General features: G+C 35.7%; 1 protein-coding gene across 5 annotated transcripts in view; it reads left to right on the forward strand.

Moving 5' to 3' along the window:
- PRMT3 (protein arginine methyltransferase 3) overlaps nt 1-13,915 on the forward strand; it is a 149,358-nt gene that overhangs the window by 69,838 nt on the left and 65,605 nt on the right. The gene's annotated exons all lie outside the window — the stretch shown is intronic.

Genomic DNA, 13,915 nt, shown 5'->3' on the forward strand with positions numbered 1-13,915 from the left:
TTATCACATAAAATAGAATTTATTGGCATTATTAAGATAATAAAATTAAGGTACAGGGCTTCCCTGGTGGTGCAGTGGTTGAGAGTCCGCCTGCTGATGCAGGGGACACGGGTTCGTGCCCCGGTCCGGGAAGATCCCACATGCCGCGGAGCGGCTGGGCCCGTGAGCCATGGCCGCTGAGCCTGCGCATCCGGAGCCTGTGCTCCGCAACGGGAGAGGCCACAACAGTGAGAGGCCCGCGTACCGCAAAAAAAAAAAAAAAGAAAGAAAGAAAAAAAGAAAAAAAAAAATTAAGGTACAATATATAGCTTTATAATTTGCTTTTGAAACCACAAATCAAGACGAGTATTTATTTTAAAGAGTCTGTAAAGTAAAACTAATGGTATTGTCAACTGATTTAACTCACTGATATGCCACTTCAATTAAGACAAGTATATATTATTTCCAGATATATGAAGATTTTTTTTTAACCATTTGGAAGTTGTTAAGCTTTTTTTTTTTTTAAAGTATTTGATAACATGTATTTTCATTAAATGAATTTATCAAAACTTCTTGAAAAGAATGAGTTTAGCTTTACAATTTTCTATAAATTTTGAATAAACATAGAAAATAATAATTCTAGCAAAATTGCACTGATTTCAGGGAGCTTTGGAAATGTTTAGTTTTTTTTTGTTTTTTTGTTTTTTTTGTGGTACGCGGGCCTCTCACTGTTGTGGCCTGTCCCGTTGCGGAGCACAGGCTCTGGATGCACAGGCTCAGCGGCCATGGCTCATGGGCCTAGCCGCTCCGCGGCACGTGGGATCTTCCCGGACCGGGCAGGAACCCGTGTCCCCTGCATCGGCAGGTGGACTCTCAACCACTGTGCCACCAGGGAAGCCCCTGGAAATGTTCAGTTTTAATGTAGTGGTTTTAATTTAGAGCCAGTGACAGTCACTGTTGTTGGCAGTTAACTCTTTTGCATGTGAAACAGTGTGTTGATTTTTTCATGCTAGGCTTGGCTTTTAACAATTCTTGATCACAATATCATTATTCTTCTTATACCAAATAATTTGTATCAGCACCCTGATTTCCCTTATGAATTGAGTGAGAAGGAATGAATTTAGTTAATATAATTAAAAATTCAGCATCTTTTTAAAGACTACAAAAAGGTGTTTTGGAGAAAGTACATTTGAGGCATCTGCTTGGCAACAAAACTTTTAGTAGTTTATACTAAATGTTGGCTGACATAATCCTCATTTCTCTAGGGACCATTTTATTTTTCTTGGAAAATGCACCTTTAAAATTACCCCGAATTACACTAGAAGCAAACTAAAAGATAGACTTCACTAAACTTCCTGTCACCTCAGTTAACTAGCTGGGTAGTTCTTGCCCTGCCTAGCAGAATTATCCTTCTGGGTAGTGATGTTCTAGGAATTTTCATTTCAGGACTTGAAATGTGGTCTAGAAATATTAATATGCAATTGAAATCTTAGAGCCAGTTGGTATAATAATAAATGATAACTTAGCTAGGTTGAGTGAATTTATGAGATTGTTACAATTATGATGTGAACTTTACTGGAAGGTATGCTGGTCTTGGGCTTATTTTGCCCTCAGATCCATTTGACACCCTTCTTGTTTCTTCTGTCTGATGGAGAAGGGCTACTGCTGCAGGTGATTTTTCCTAGGCTCCTGTGGCAGCCGACTTCTATTGGGTTTGGGGAATCTAATGGGAAACACTAATGGGAGATTTATGGAAGGGAGAAGACAGGGCATTTCTCTGCTTCTCCTTTGTCTCTAGTGGTGTTGCTGACAGAAGCTGTTTCTTTTGTGGTCCCAATTCCCACTTGTCGTAATTCCAGCATCCACTGTGCGACCCTAGCCCTGGGCTCTTGTAGCAGTGCTTTTTCATTTTGTTTCTCTAACTCTTGTAGTTAGACTCCAATTGATGTAAAGGACACCTTTCATTTTGGAGGATTAGTCAGGCATGATCTCTGCCTTTATCGGGAAGGCAGCGTCACACAAACAATACTGAGTCACTGGAACCTGAGATGAAAGCGGTCAGTTGTTTGGAACCAAGGTGCTTTCATAATCCTTTCAGTAAGGGAAACTAATATGTGTGTCCAGGAAGTGGTAACTAAGAACTTTCTTTCTTCCTCTTCACAAAGGTATAACTTAAGAGTTTGCATTATCTTACTATCTGCCTTTCCTTGTAAGCATCAGTGAGGTTGGAGTCTAGCAGATTGTGTTAAACGTGTTAGGTGGAGCATTAGACACTCTAATTTATGGCAGTTACCGAGTTGTGGCTTGGCAGTATCATTTATAGTATCTTCTATAAGTAAGTCCCCTCCTAACTTTGGTACTTCTACTCGGATTTCTGAGCTGAGAAGCTGGAAAATTCTAATTACATAATTAAACAAGGAGAAGGTATGCTTCCTAAAATATACTCAAGATTTTTTCAGATATTCCTACTTTGGCTTAAACAATGGGCAAGTGGCAAATAATTGACTATTCTAAATTTATTTTAAAGCCACATTTTCATGAAGCAGCATTTAAAATTAAAATACCTTGCATAGAATCCTCTGTCTTTGATTTTTTTTTTACATCAATCAGGATGCAAAAATCTAGAATAATCCAAGTTTAAGCTATAGCATAGACTTTTTTTCTTTTTTTAAAAGTATTTTCAACAGGAAGGGCCAAAAAAAGAAAATACCTTGCAGTATTGAACACAGATGTTTAATGGACGTGTAATCCAGTATAGCAATGTAGGCATCATATATTGCAGAGACGTACATCTGTTTTCTTCTGTGGTCCACTAACTGATCCATGGCTTAATCTAGATATGTTTTTTGTCTACAGCTATTCATGAACTTTGCTTTTATTTTGGAAGATGTTCTTAGATAAGAATGTAATTTTAAAAGCCAAATCATTGCTGTTAGCCTGTCAATTTAATAAACTATCACTTGTCTCTTAGATTTATGCATTTCTACATTTAGATTTGCATTTAATTTTACATTTTCATTTTTATTGAATGAAATTTCTATTTGATAAAATTGTTATAATTTAAATAAAAAGAGTTTAATTTCTATAGGATGTTAATTTTCATGCCTATGAGTATCTGTTCTCATTTTCTACATTTTACTGTACCAACAGAGCCATTCTTTATGACTTCCCATTTCTGATCATTCTTGTCCTGTGAGCCAGTAAAGCCAGATTGACTCATTTGATGTTGCTGTTTTCCATCTAAGTTTTCAGCATGACCTCCTTACAAATAGATAGATAAGATCCTGTCATTGCATGATACAACTGCCAGAGGTGATTCTTGTTTGGACATGTTATTTTCTGTCATCAGGACCGTCAGGAAAATTATACATTAGGTGAATTTACATTGTCATGATCACTTATAATATACATTCAGATTGTCTAAAGTCCCTTGTAATTTTTCTGTCTAGGCTTGCTCTTCACAGAAGTGACCTAAAATTTTGTCACCTTTCGCATCCCATTTTCACCAACACAAGTGTGTCTGTATAGTGCATGCATGCACAGGCCCACACCCACAATGATGGGGTATTCTTTGTTCATATTTAATATTCTTTATTGTTTGTAAATAGCTTTTCAGGATTTTATAGCTTTTATCACTTAGAAACATGACTTGTGATTTGGTTTATCAACAGTCCAGAAACTGGGCCATGAAGCCTGTCATAGGTCACATTTTCAACTGGTGCGTGTTGAAATGTCTTTGTTGTTTTTAGTTTGGTCTGGCAGTGAAACCATGCCATTTCAGCCAACTGCCACAAGGATTAGGTGGCCTTTCCTAACCTTTCTTGCCTTAAATTATATAATAATAATTACGTAAGTAGTTCAGTAAATTAGATAAGTTGAATTAATCTTAGAGTTATGGAAAGTATAGGAGATTAATTAACAACACAAATTTTCAGTTGTGCAGGTGTGTTTTTTCCTTTCCTGTCCATAACAAGAAATATGCTTATGACCTGAATTTAAGGATTTTTTTTTTTTTTTTTGTGGTATGCGGGCCGGAAAGTATAGGAGATTAATTAACAACACAAATTTTCAGTTGTGCAGGTGTGTTTTTTCCTTTCCTGTCCATAACAAGAAATATGCTTATGACCTGAATTTAAGGATTTTTTTTTTTTTTTGTGTGGTATGCGGGCCTCCCTCTGCTGTGGCCTCTCCCATTGCGGAGCACAGGCTCCGGACGCGCAGGCCCAGCAGCCATGGCTATCACGGGCCCAGCCGCTCCGCGGCATGTGGGATCCTCCCAGACCGGGGCGCGAACCCGGTTCCCCTGCATCGGCAGGCGGACGCGCAACCACTGCGCCACCAGGGAAGCCCCTAAGGATTTTTTAAAACTCTTCTATTTTTCCTCTTTTATATTTATTACTCTGAAAATTTTAAGCGAAATAAAACTGTACATGTCTAGTATGTATTGTTTTGTCTACTTAAAAGTAGACATAATCTCATATGTCCAGTGGTTCAAGATAAGGAAATGTAAGACATAACTTTCCCTCAACTCTATACCTCTTGCCATTTTTTTTTTCTTGCTTTTCTTATTTTTCTGTTGGTCCATCAGAGAAAAAGACATCTTTTTACTGCCAGATTTTTGGTATATTTTTAAAAATCAATAAATAATAATCAATAATAGGGACTTTCCTGGTGGTCCAGTGGTAAGGAGTCCGCCTTTCAATGCCGGGGACATGGGTTTGATCCCTGGTCACGGAACTGAGATCCCACATGCTGTGGGGCAACTAAGCCCATGTGCCACAACTGCTGAGCTCATGTGCCTCAACTAGAGAGTCTGCGTGCCTCAAACTACAGAGCCCACGTGCCCTGGAGCCTGCGTGCCACAACTAGAGAAGAGAAAACCCACACGCCGCAACTAGAGAGAAGCCCACACACTGCAACGAAAGATCCCTCGTGCCGCAACTAAGACCCAACACAGCCAAAAATAAAATAAATAAAAACAAATTTATCAAAAAAAATAGGCCTCTTATGTATAATTATTTCAGTTTTATAATCTTTATATTTGTTCTTAGCTGCACTCTTAACCACTCCCCAGCCTCCCCTTTATTTAATCTTAATATTTGTTTAAATTAAAATTCACATGACACTCTGCAGCCATTTTATTTCTTACTCTAGAGAGGAGACCGTTTTGTAATAGTGGGATCTTGGTAGCTGTAGGGAAAATTTAACCCTTTGAGAAATTGTTTAAGTGGATCTCAGGCTGTTTTATATTGCAGGTATGTTAGAAAAGTGTAGTAATATGTATCATATTCAAATATATGCTATTTTTTTTCTGTGCTTGAGACCAAATTTAAGTGAAAATGTTTAGTCCCTTAAGGAAAGTTGTTTATGTTGAACCAGTTATGTGTTATGGGTAAGTTTTTGCTTTTGAAACATAATATTTTAGATGTTTTATATCTCTTTCATCAAATTTCTGGAAGTTGCATTTGCTAAGAGATTCAATGCATCATATGTGATTGATTCAATTGGATTTATTTGCTTTTTGGCTCTCCGTAATTCCATGTTGCATTCTAGTTGTGCTTAATGTTTGCTCAATGAGTTGTAAATTATTCTAATTATGAAGATAAAGGGCATAAGTTATTCAGGAATATGTATCAACTGTCCTTACAGAAACTTTTCACTATATTAGCCAGAGAACATGAAATATTTAATTTTTATTTCAAACTCAGAATTGTATAGCAATTAAAAAAATTTTTTTTCAGTAAAACTGTTTACCTCTACCTGGGAGTGAAAGTAAGCTCCTAAATTTTAACAGTTTGCATTCGCAGACAGATGGGCATTCATTACAAACTCAGATTGTTTCACGTAACTCAGTTGTCTCAGTCATAATTACTATAAATTATTATGAAGTGGTTCTACTTAAGAATTATTTTAGGACAGATATTTGATTCACAAGCCTTGAGTAATCATATTAATGCCACCAATTTGTAATAAATAATACCTGCTCCAGTGCTCCACAACCTAGATTAAGAGAACCCCCAATCATGTGTTTGAGAAATAACAAATTGTATCTGTGTGAAGATGCAAGGTGGGCATTATTAGTATTTTTATGGAGTGGAATGCAAAATTCTTACAGATTTTTAAAGTAAAACACCTGCCTTCTTACTTTTTTAAGCCCTTGCAGAGCTGATTTTAGTAAGGTACTCCCTAATTCCTTGGGAATTCCAATTCATTCTTTTTAACCATTAGAAGTGCTTTAAGGGACACGTTTAAGAAGCCATGACTTACACTGTTTTTTGAAACTGATTTAAAGGACTTGATGGAGATAATTGTCCTCTTAGTTTTTCCTCCCTTTTAGCATAGATCTTTCATACTATCTTTAGTAGATCCTCCAAATTGTCAAAATTTAGGTGACAGGACTCTGAAGTAATTATTTAGGTGAAATGAAAATTTTAGCTGGAGTTAGTTACATTAAATGTTGATCTGTTCTTATTAACGACTTTCTTGACCTCTCAATACATTACGTGTTGTGTTTTTTTTTTTGCGGTACGCGGGCCTCTCACTGTTGTGGTCTCTCCCGTTGCGGAGCACAGGCTCCGGATGCACAGGCCCAGCGGCCGTTGCTCACGGGCCCAGCCGCTCCGCGGAATGTGGGATCTTCCCAGACTGGGGCACGAACCCGTGTCCCCTGCATTGGCAGGCGGACTCTCAACCACTGCGCCACCAGGGAAGCCCTTCATTACTTGTTTTGAGTAAATTTTTCAGTGGTGGGTATACATTGATTTGGTTGGCTCCATTTTCACTCTTTCCTCTATACCTTTTTAATACTCTTTCCTCTATCACCGTTGTGGCCTCTCCCATTGCGGAGCACAGGCTCCGGACGCGCAGGCTCTGCGGCCATGGCTCACGGGCCCAGCCGCTCCACGGCATGTGGGATCTTCCCAAACCGGGGCACGAACCCGTGTCCCCTGCATGGGCAGGCGGACTCGCAACCACTGTGCCACCAAGGAAGCCCTACAGATGTATCTTTCTCCAAAGAAGACATGCAGATGGCCAACAGGCACATGAAAAAGTACTCAATAGTGCTAATTATTTGAGAAATGCAAATCAAAACTACAATGAGGTATCACCTCACACTGATCAGAATGACCATCATCAAAAAGTCTACAAATAATAAATGCTGGAGAGGGTGTGGAGAAAAAGGAATCCTTCTACACTGTTGGTGAGGATGAAAATTAGTGCAGCCACTGTGGAGAACAGAATGAAGGTTCCTTAGAAAACTAAAAATAGAGTTGCCATATGATCTAGCAATTCCACTTCTGGGTGTATATCTGGAGAAAATTAATTCGAAAAGATACATGTACCGAAGTGTTCATAGCATCACTATTTATAATAGCCAAGACATGGAAGCAACCTAAAAGTCCATCGATAGATGAATGGATAAAGAAGATGTAGCATATATATGCAGTAGAATATTAGTCATACAAAAGAATGAAATAATGCCATTTGCAGCAACAATGATGGACCTAGAGATTATATTAACTCATGTAAGAGAGACAAATATCATGATATCACTTATATGTGGAATCTAAAAAAAAAAATACAAATGAACTTATTTACAAAATTGAAACAGACTCACAGACATAGAAAACAAATTTATGGTTACCAAAGGGGAAGGAGGGGTGATAAATTGGGAGTTTGGGATTAACATATACACTATATATAACAGGGACCTACTGTTCACACAAGGAACTGTATTCAGTATCTTCTAATAACCTATAATGGAAAAGAATCTGAAAAAATATATACATGTATGTATGTATAACTGAATTACTTTGCTGTGCACCTGAAACGAACACCACTTTGTATAAATCAACTATACTTCAAAAAATAAAAAGAATAGGAAGGGAAGAAGGGGTGGATCAAAGTAGTTTTACCTCATTGCCTCATAGATTTGCCACACTGGATATTGCATAACTTTTTAATTATTGCCCATCTGGTAGTCATTTGGTAGTCTCATTGTGTTTGAATTCCTAATGAAGTTCAGCATCTCTGCATATGGTTATTGGTGATTTCCTGGCTTGTAACTGTATATAATTTTTTTAGCCCATATTTCTTTTGGGTTGCCCGCGTTTCTCTTGTTGATTACTGTTCCTTGTTGGATATGGAAATGTGTGTGTTATCTTTCCAAACTCTATGACTTATTTTTTATTCTTCTGATGTCTTTTGATGAACAGAGGTTCTAAGTTTTAATGTAGTCAAATTTATTAGTCTTTTTCTTTATGGTTAGTACTTCCCCCCACCCAGAACATGGATATATGTGTGTGTGTGTATAAAACTTCATACCTTCCCCATTTACATTTAAGTTTTTAGTACACTCATGTAGTTCTGGTAGTAAAAATTGTCATAGTCTTTCTATGGGGCAGTTTTATGATACAGGTCAAAATTTTAAATGTGCATATCCTTTAATCCAGAAATTCTGCTTTAAGAAATTTATCTTAACCAAATACATAAAACATTGAACAAAGATATCTGTGTGTTCATGTTCAAAGCATTATTTTTTTACCCATTTTATGGCAGGTGAGTGCAAAGGATACAGATATCCTTGTTGCTTGATATCATCGGGCACCTTGCATTTTTCCAGGTGTGTGAGAGTGTAATATAATCTGTCTTGGTTACCGTAGAGTTATCAGTAAGGAAAGTATCTTACCCAAAAGTATTTTACATAATTACCTTAAAATTCTCATGTAACTTCCTTATCATATTTGTGATAAATAAAATGGTTAGTATTAGCACATTTTAAGGTGAAAGAGTCAAATCACAGGCTTGGGAATCACTGAAAAAACTTTGCAGTTTAGATTTTCAATGTCTAAGGCTATTATAAATATAACAGTGAAGTAAATAGAGGTTCTTTTACATCCTTTAAATCTTCTAAGATCAGACAAGATCGGGCACATCCTGTAAAATCTTAAGTTTGGTACATTTCTAGCAGAGAGCACTGTAGATGAGGAGAAAATGCTTATCTAATTATTTTTGTTATATCTCTAGAGCAGTGATTCTCAACAATGGAGGGAGCATGTCTAATTTTGCCCCCCTGGGATATATGGGTAATGGGAAATGTCTTGGAAACATTTTAGGTTACAGCAGTTCAGGAGAGATAGGGACTGGAGGAGAGTGCTGCTTAAATACCCTACAGTGGACAGAACAGCCCCTACAAGGAAGTATTATCTGGGTCAAAATGTTGGTAGTGCCAAGGTTAAGGAACCCTGTTTTAGAGTTCTCATTTCAACTTAGATGATATTATACAGGCCGCCTGACCTAGTCTGAGGCATCAAGGAAGTTTTTCCTTAAAAAGTGACATCATGACAGTATACTTTGTCACATGCATGTACAGTTGAAGCTTCCTAACCAACCTGCGTTTAATTCACCAAATTAATGATGCTTTGCATTCTTTTTGTCTAACACCTGCTAGATTCCTATGGCTACCTGAACACTTAGGCTAATGAGGTACCTTTAGTGTGCTGCTCCTCTTCTCCTATCAGTTGGATTGTATTGTTTACCAAGAGCTTACTGTATTTGTTTGCCTACTTATTTATGAAAAATCAGTTAATATTAACATAAACTATTGAACAATATTGTAAGAAAAAAATTTTTGTAAAATAAAGCACTAAAACAATTGTGAAGGACTTAGGAGCGAGGGTGGGAATTATAGGATTGAAGTATTCTCCACTTGGCAAGTGGATATTGGTAATATTGGTAAACAAATCTACATTTGTATGTTTTTACTTAAAACATGTTGTTTTCAGTTAACTGACTACTAGTCCCAGTCACATTGGATAAAATTCTATCTATAGTAAATCTTATAGAATTGAGAGGAGTATTGAAAAAGAAGTTCCCAATATTTATTATGCTTCTGAAATGTACTTAAGAATTCGAGATTAGATTTCATAGGTTTATTTATTTGTTGGAAGTAATCTTTAAATATTTTAAAATAAATCTTTATTTTTTATCTTTAAATAAATCCAGATTATTGACTGTCACTAGACTTTCTATACATAAACTCATTTTATTGTTGCCTTCCCCTTGCCTCACTTTTTTAAATAGTTAATTCTACCTAAGCGTGTGTCAGTAATTCAGTTATTTGAACTGAAAAAAAAATTAGTCAAGAGAAGCACCGTATTCTGAAGGTATCACAAGTTTCTTTTATCATTAATTTATCTATTCCAAGAAGATACCATGAGCAGGCATTTAAAAACAAGGTTCCTATTTCAGTGAATAATGTTAATGGTTCTTCTAGTTCCAGATTTGATCCAGTGTGTTCCTTTTGTAGTTATTAATTTTTGATGTGTAAATGCAAATTTTAATTTTAAAAAGTGAATGTCGGTTTAGGAAGAAAAGTGCCCCATGAACATCATGGGAGAAGTATTGGGTATAATTCTCTTCCAGATGGCATCCCTACAGGTGAGGCAGCAGCCTGTGAAATTACAGTCTGAATTACACTGCAGATGAGCAGGGCATTTGGAGCAAAGTCTTCTGATATCAGTAATAAATGACTTGGTTCAGAACCAAGGACAATTCCCAGGAAATTAAAGCCTATTCTATCACGTAGGGAGCCTATAGTAAAATGAAGTTTAGCAAAGTGGAAGGTTGAAAGAAAGGACAATAACCGCAAGCAATCCATAAATGAAACTTTTCATCTGCTAATATTTTTAACTAGACATTCTCATTTATCTCACAAATGTTAAGTTTTGTTTCTACATATATCCTAGTATATTCATTGATTTTCTAAAGTAATATTTTTCACAGTGAATGGTGGCTAACAGCCACTTGCCAAATAAGCTTTCACTCTGAAATATTATTAATCAGATACCTATTGTAAATTCTAATCTTGTTTAATATGCTCTATGGGAATTTTCTGATTTCAGAACACTTGCGTCCTTAATTACAAATGTAGTATAATATAATACAAATACCAAGTCTTATTTTCAATCAGGTAAATCAGTTTAAGAAGCAACATAGAATAGTTATTCAGAACTTGACCTCTGTAGTCAGGTAGACCAAGGTTCCAAATTCTGACTTGTTCACCTGTTTCTGTGACTGTGAGCTGTTTTTTTAAGTCTTAGGATTTTAGGTTATTTAACATTTCTAAGTCTTAATTTCCTCATTAGTTAAATGGAAATAACAATAACATGTGCTTTAAGGAAGAATTAAATAAGATACTCCATAAAAGAACACTTAATACTATGAACTTTGACAGTTTTCACCACTATTATGATTTGAGAATTTTAATCTTAGAAAGCAAAACAGCATTTTAGAATAACCAATTTTAAGTGCTATGATAGAGTACAAATCAGGGTAAAGAGATAGAGTTTGGTGGGGGGAAAAGAAGATATTTTATGTGGAGACATTAGGAAAATCCCTTTTGAGGAGGTAATAGTTGAGCAGATATCTGGATACTAAGTGAAATAAATGACCAGTAAAATTGTCAGTCTTCATTGAGTATTAAATAATGTGGCTTAGGAATTCCCTGGGTCCAGTGGTTAGGACTTGGCACTTTCACTGCCGGGGCCCAGGTTCGATCCCTGGTAGGGGAACTAAGATCCCACAAGCCCTGTGGCGTGGCCAAAATCATAATCATAGTCATAATGTGGCATATTTAGTAGATAGACTAAATATGAATATGTATAATCTATTCTTGTTTTGAAGGAATGCTTTTCTACTGATTTGCTAGTTTAGTTATTCTTTAACATAAAGTTTAGGAACTGCTTTGACAGAACAGAAGTCTTGTCATATACAAGAAATATCTTCCTACAGAAATAAAAAAAGGTATTATCAGAAATAAAGTATTGTTTTTAATTATACACCAATGAAGAGAGAAAAAGGAGAAAATAATGGAATGGGAAAAGACGAAAAAAGAAAGACGTGCCTTAGCCTTCTGCTTCAATCCATTTTAGCCCAATTCTACCCCATAGTAGCTGACCCCATATGATGACTTCTGCCAAATAAGAGTTATAAAAAATGGTCCTTTACAGGTTTTATGTGTTAACTCTGTGCCAGGCACTCTGCTAAATCCTTTACATGTATCAACAGAAACATTTGATTATTTGCTTTCAGAAACTCTCTGACCTCATAATGTTGGCTGACTCTAAAAAAATGGGAAGTAAAGACATGGCATTTATGAAAGGATGTTTTTGCTTCCGGGGATGATTATCTTTGTTTTGTTTGTTTGCACTCTTATCTCTTGTTGAGTTTAGTTAGCAGCATTGGGAATTGAATCTTAAGGCCAGTGTTTATGAGGGGATCTGAAAATTGTCCAGTATTATTTTTCCAGCTACGTGACCTAAAATACCTCACTTAACTTTGCTAGTACTGATTTCTCTAATGTGAAAATTACATTGTTTAAATAGTTAGAACCTTAGAAACTCTCTAATATTGTTTGATCAGGATTCTGATCTTAGCTAAGGTGATCATTATGGGGTATGTGGAAAAGTGCTTATTGGTGTTTATTATTTTATATGGAAGCAGACATATAAGAAAGTCTTAAGTATAAATACCAAAGTTCGGAACATTAGCTAAAATTAACTTTTTTAGCCCAGCGAAACAAATCTCTCTGTCTTCTCAAGAAGAATCTTAAAGTTGGAATTGGCACTAATTTGGCCAACCTGATCAAATTATTTCGATTGGGTTTAAAATTTTGTTTCTTAATTTTAAGAAATTTCAAGCATTTTAAAGAAAGGTTTCTTATTTTTTATTTATTTATTTTTTTTGTATGCACACAATGCGTATAGTCTTGGCTGGTCTGAAAAAAAGAAAAAGTGACTCCTGGGTGGGGGGAAAGAATCTTAGTTCTGACTCGTGGATTTTAATATAGGACCATTCACTAAATATTGTATAATTCTGGACAATCTGGTAAGCCTTCATTCTCTAATGTATGAAATGTAATTTAAAAATTCTCACTAGCCTTTACAAATATATTTTTTAAGTAGCTCTTAATTTTTTTTAGTTAAACTAATTAGATTTACTGTTCCAAACCTTTTTACATGTATTAACATATTTAGTTCTCATAACAGCTCTATGGTGTAGAATACCATTGTTACTGTTACTTAACGTCACTGAGTCTCCTTTTCTTCATTTGTAAACTTGCCCAACGTCACATAGAGAAAGAAGCTCCTCTAGGATTTAAATCCAAGAGTCCACCCTCTAAATTGGTTCTATTGGTATTGACCATAGTACCGATTTAAAATACGGTTATTTAATCTCAGATGAATGGCTAATTATAACTTTATCTTAAATGCAATAAACGAGCATGTTGCTAGAAGGAGCTACTTTCAGTTACTGACTGAAAAAACTTTTTTGGTTTGATTGTAGTATGTGGAAGTAAGATGGAGTTTGAACTTACAGAGGGAAAATACTTAGATTTAACTAGGTACTTTGAAAGAATAATACTAGAAACAGTTTGACATGGTGCTAGATCTGTAACACACTATACTTTTTGCCCCCTTCCAAAAAAGATTGGACTATAATGAATACTCAATTTATACGAAAATGTGATTTGATTTTAATGTTTTAACATGCAACAATCTTGCAAATAAGGACCATTTTTTCCCCAACTTATTAACATATTTTACCAACTGATCTTTTCCTCTTAGGTAAATAGATGCTTCCTCTTTAAATAATTTTTTTGGCAAAAATTATAATTCACTTTAATCAACTGATGAATGCTTATGTATAAGCATTTGTGTGCATAGATCTGCATGAATTATGTCAGATTGATAAAGATTTCTTAGTTGAATTCCAGAAGGCTCTTGTGCTTTGAATGCACAGATGATATTAATGAGGAACTAACTTATAAGAGTTAGACATTTTACTGAAGTGCTCTATCAAGGAAAGCAGTTTCCACCAAATCCTTAATTATCCTAATGTAAACATAGTAATAAAAGAGTTTTGTTGCTAAGTC

This window comes from Physeter macrocephalus, chromosome 16 (assembly GCF_002837175.3).
Source record: "Physeter macrocephalus isolate SW-GA chromosome 16, ASM283717v5, whole genome shotgun sequence".
Classification (NCBI taxonomy): Eukaryota; Metazoa; Chordata; class Mammalia; order Artiodactyla; family Physeteridae; genus Physeter; species Physeter macrocephalus.